Raw genomic sequence first — 5922 nt, forward strand, 5'->3', positions numbered from 1 at the left:
TTACAAAATATTGTCTAAAACTTGTCTAAACTCACTAATGACAATATTGTCTAAAACTTACATAAATATACGCATTATAAAATATATATAAAAAAAGAATTTTACGAGAATACATAGATACAAGTTTAATTCTTAACAAAATATGAATAACGGATGCACTATTAATCAATAACCACATTTAAACTCATACTTGCTGATTTCAGCTCAATTTTATTAGTGCAAGCGAAATGCATGAATTCGAAAAAACACTTTCCTGTTTCAGCTTGCAGCTTGCTTCTTATTTCAAAATTATACTACAAAACAACACTAAACCAATATGACTATTACATAATCATATTCCAAAATCCAAACAGTCCCGGAATCAAGCAGCCTAAACAAGTTATAAATAGTCCTAATTATACAGTCGTCTATTATTCATGTAATATAAATAGTCCTAGTTCAAATCCGTGCAGTCCATATCATGTCAACAAGCCAACTAGTTAAAAAACTAAATAAGTACAACCTTTAACGAACTATAACTACAAGTATATAAATGAACTCGACTCTGGCATAAAACTACAATTTTCACTCCAAGGTTGAACTTACATCAAGGGAATTCGAAGCATGCCTAGTATTGACAATACAAGAAGAGGAAGAAGAGGATCAACAGCAGTAGTAGTAACAAACATCAGTTGCAACAACAGTGCAACAACAAATAACCAGCAGCTATAAACGACTCCAAGTATAGAGCAGAAGTAAAAGGAAGAAAGGTTCTAGCTATTTCAGATCCTAAGCGAGGCAATGAAACAGTAGCTATTCTTTTTCAACTCCCTCAAGCTCTCCAAAAAAAATCTTCTTTTTCAGTCCTAATCCTCCTCTCTTTATATAGCCATCCAGACCTGCCCTCTCTTTCAAACTTAACTGCCCGACCCCCTTCCCCACTAAAAATCTGCATTTTTCCACTTAAAACCCACTAAGGAAAGCTTTTCCTTATTTTCAGCCCCCATTCCCTTTTGTTCCCCATTACCTTATTAATTTAAAGACATTTAATACCCCACTAACAAGTCACTAACACTAAAATATTACCCTAACTGTTCCATTCCCAAATCACCCTTGAAACCCCTTAATATTACTGCCCCAATACAATCTATTCATCTGCATTAAAACCTTTAACTCTAAAATCTGTTCAAGCTAATCAATTATCTAAAACTAATTCTGATTAACAGCTATAACCAACTTACTTCTGATAACTGAATGACTAAGGTTAAATTTCAATTGAAACAAATGAACTGAAATTAAATCAAAACCAAATTAACATAACACAGAACTCAACAGAATCATTAAAACTGAAGCTAAAACTAAATCAAAATCAACATGAATGCAGGATCATTATCAGCCTATTGACAATGCCCTGAAGCTAATTGCCTAAAGATCAGCACATACAACATTCAACCTCAAACCATTTGACGAAACTACTAATAAAACTGAATTAATCGACGATAACTAATTAACCGATTGCCTACAACAATTGATAACAATCAATCAGAAATAGATAATCAGGCAATTCAAGCGGCATTGACAAGAACAGGGATTTATAATAAAACTTAACTAATTGACGAAACTTATTCAAATCGATTACACAACTTATAATTATTCACAACAACGAGCAGAAACAAATTCGACCAAATAAAAAGGTCTGAGGGAGAAGAACAGAACAATCGACAAAAATTAAAAAATTAATATAACAATACTAGACAAATAAACAGACGTATAAAACATCAAAATAGAATAAAAGGAGAGAAGGAAAAATACCTTAAATGGAACAGAGAACAGACGGACTTGAATCGACTCGGACTTGAACTTTTTGAGGTCAAACAGACCTTAATCGAGTGTTCTCAACTGAGAACACTTCGACTAAGGTTAGTTAAACACCCAAATCCCCTTAAACTTCTGACAGAAACCAGTTTTGGTTTTCTAGGGTTCTTACGTTTCGATTTGGGGTTCGAGTGTTTCTAGCCAGATTCGAACCAAACCAACGTTGGTTTGGTCATGAGGGAGGTCAAAGGGTGCGAGGGTGTGAGTTTAGGGCGGATTGGGGTAGGTCCAGGTTTTGCTCGAATCTTCAAATGAAGATTCGAGAAGTTTGAGGATGATTCGAGGTTAAAGGAGTAGGGATCTGTGTTGAGGGTGGTTAGGAGGTTCAGTGGTGTGAATTTCACGGCCATCGGAGCCGGTGCCGCCGGGTTTTCAGGCGAAGGGAACGAGGGTGGCTAGGGTTTTGGGGGCGTATCTGAAGGGTCTGAGAGAGATGATGGGGCGAGGGCGGGTTTGGTCTGGGGGCGGGGGTATGGTTTGGACTTATATACGGGAGGGGGCGTTTGATCTTGGCCGTTGGATCATTCACGATCAACGGCCCTGATCACTTCACTAAGGAGGAACGGTGTCGTTTGGAGTGGTACTGGGCGGTCCGGGTATTGGAATGACGGGTCAGGGGTCGGGTTTGGTCAAGGCTTTAGGACCGTTTGATCAGCTGAAATCAATGGTCCAGATTGAAACACCTGAAACAGCGTCGTTTGGTTGAGGCTGGAGACGGGTCTGGGCTAGTTGGGCCAGTTTCGAACGGGTTTGGATGATTTTGTGTTTGGGCTGGGGATTTTTGGCCCAGATCTTGTTTCCTCTCTTTTATTAATTCTATCTTTATTTTCTTCCTATTTCTTTTATTCTTTTCATTCATTTTGATTTCTAAATTATTTTCTAAAATCATAAACCAAGTTAACTTACTAAAAATACCAATTATCTTTTAATAACATTTATCACATACAATTAAATGCCAATTAACAATAAAATCACACAATTCAACATTAAATGCTAAAAATGCCAAGTACATTATTTTTTATGATTTTCATTTTCATAAAATAAATCACTGGTTAATTAATCCTAAATTGTAAATGCAAATACAACACATATATTTTTGTATTTTTCTTAACTAAAGTAGAAATAAACACGCGCAGACAAAAATACCAATAAATTACAAACAACACAAAACCATTTTATTTTAAATTTTTGGGAGTAGTTCTCATAGAGCAAAAATCATGTGCTCACAGCTGCCCCTCTTTGTCCGAAAACACAAAGAGTTTTCGTGCAAAGATAAAGTGAGCGGATACGAACGATTTTTGCCCGTTGGAATACTCCGTGTGAAGCATTTTTTTTGAAAAGATTTAACTGAACCTTTGCTTCAAGGTTTCCTACATATCCCTTGCTAAAAGGGAATCAGGTTAATGTAGTTCGGGAAGTTTTGGTAGCTGGGACTACCATGGGACTACGATGTTGTTGTTACTGTTGTTGCATGCTGTTACCACTGCTTTTAGACCTCCTTATTACACCATTGCTAGAAATAAAACAAAAGTTAGACTAAACTAATGATTACAGAATCTTATCTATCTTCGACTTGCTCTTGTAGTCTTCTTTCTGATTTCTGAAGTGGGATTCGTGCTGGGGGTATTTTTGTTGTGACCCTCCGCATTACTGACTTCTGACTTGCTCTTGGAATATATTCCTCTGTTCTGCAGGCGGGCTCCTGACTTCATCAACTTCCAATATAACAACCTCCATTCTAACAGGCGGGCTCCTGACTCCTTCAACTTAAAATTTAACAACCTCCATTCTACAGGCGGGCTCCTGACTCCAACAACAACTTAAAAATAATTCAGTCTCCATTCTCCAGGTGGGCTCCTGACTTCATCAGCAACTTTGAAAAATAAATCAGCCTCCATTCTCCAGGCGGGCTCCTGACTCCAACAACAACTTAAAAATAATTCAGCCTCCATTCTCCAGGCGGGCTCCTAACCTCGACAACTTCTTAAAATGTAACACCTCCATTCTCCAGGCGGGCTCCTGACTTCAACAACTTCTTAAAATGTAACACCTCCATTCTCCAGACGGGCTCCTGACCTCAACAACTTCTTAAAACGTAACACCTCCATTCTCCAGGCGGGCTCCTGACCTCAACAACTTCTTAAACATATAACACCTCCATTCTCCAGGCGGGCTCCTGACTTCAACAATTTCTTAAACATATAACACCTCCATTCTCTAGGCGGGCTCCTAACCTCAACAACTTCTTAAAATGTAACACCTCCATTCTCCAGGCGGGCTCCTGACTTCGACTTGAAATTGTAACAACCTATAACACCTCCATTCTCCAGGCGGGCTCCTGACCTCAACAACTTCTTAAAACGTAACACCTCCATTCTCCAGGCGGGCTCCTGACTCCAACTTGACTTTAAAACACATCACCTCATTCTCCAGGCGGGTTCCTGACTTCAACTTCAACTTGAAATGACAACAACCTCCATTCTCCAGGCGGGCTCCTGACTCCATTAACTTGAATCATCTTCTTTCAACTGCTTCCCTCAAAACTGGCGTCTTATTCCTCCGAAAACTATTGGGGATAACACCGGTGTTTTATTCAAAAATATGCCATTTTCCTACTTCAAAGACTACTTTCTTTAAAGCTGGCACTTTCCTTCCACTGGAATTACTTCCCTCCGACTGGTGTTTTCGCTTCTCTGAAACCTACCGGGAATAACATTGTTGGGGAATTATCTTCCTTCTTTAAGACTAGTTACTTTCCTCCTTTTAACCATGGTGGGGATGACACTGATTCAAAGGCCACTACCTTTAAAACTTTGGGTTATCTTGCTTCTTCCAAGATTTCTTTCTTCAAAACTTACATTGCCTTCTCCCGTAAATTGCTGGGGATTCCACTTCCTTCAAGACTTGTGTTATCTTCCATCTTCCACAAGAAAATTTTCGGAATGAGAGAAAATTTTCTGCCGCGGTTTGATATTCTTCTTTGTGGTCATGTCTTCCCGCTGTCAATAGCATTTCCTTTCCCTGCTTCAAATCAAAGAAAAATTTGTTAGTTTAAAACATGGTGAGTGGTCTTGCCACTCCTATTGGGGATGGTTTTTCCCTTTTTCCTTTCTCTGCTTTGCGTTTTATTACAAAACTTGCTGGGGATGATATTATTTACTGGGGATGATATTCCTGCTGGGGATGGTTTTTCTTTTTCCTTCCCTTCCCGCTCTGTGTTGTCCGACCATCGCGAAACTTGGTCGATAATCTGTCGGAGTTGTTCATGTATCTCACAAATCTGTTGGGGATCCTCTTGGAGTTTGATCCACAATTTTTCCACTATTATTTTTCTGTTTTTCTCCAACTTCCCCTGGAATCCTAGATCAATCCATCATTTGGTCTTGCAACGAACGTCTTTCTCGTTCCATTGCATTATTTTTGGCCCGTCCTATCCACATTGTGCTTTTGCACCATCTTGGCAACTGGTAATAAGCTATGAAAATCCTTTTCAAAAACAAATTGCTGGGGAGATAAAGTCTTTAGACCAAAAATGAAAAAATGATGATTTCAAAAGATAGAAAAAGAAGAAGTTTTTCTGAACAAATGCTGGGAAAAAAGAAAGAAAAGAACTTATCTGAATGATATAACCGATCCCAACGATCATGTCGTGCATTCCGAATTAATCAACTTAGTCTATTTGTATCAATCAATCTTTCAGACGGCCTCATCCTGCCGGGGATAAACAAGCACTCAACCCTTTGCCAAATGTGGATCCTTTCCGCCAATCTTGTCTTGTCGCCTCATAGCACCCTTCGAGGGATTTTCACTAATAAGACTCTCTCATTTCTCTCAACTCCCGTCACCTTATGGTGCCTGTAAAGGTTTTCACCGATAAGACTCTCTCATTTTATTTCTCTCAACTCCCGTCGCCTTATGGTACCTGTGGAGGTTTTCACCGATAAGACTCTCTCATTTTATTTTTTTATTTTTTTCAGCTGGGGATTGGAGTGTTACCGATATGACTCTCTATGCTGGGGATTCTTTTCAACTATCAATTCATTTCCAGTTTATGAACCTCTTCTCTGC

This window comes from Nicotiana tabacum, chromosome 8 (assembly GCF_000715075.1).
Source record: "Nicotiana tabacum cultivar K326 chromosome 8, ASM71507v2, whole genome shotgun sequence".
Classification (NCBI taxonomy): domain Eukaryota; kingdom Viridiplantae; phylum Streptophyta; class Magnoliopsida; order Solanales; family Solanaceae; genus Nicotiana; species Nicotiana tabacum.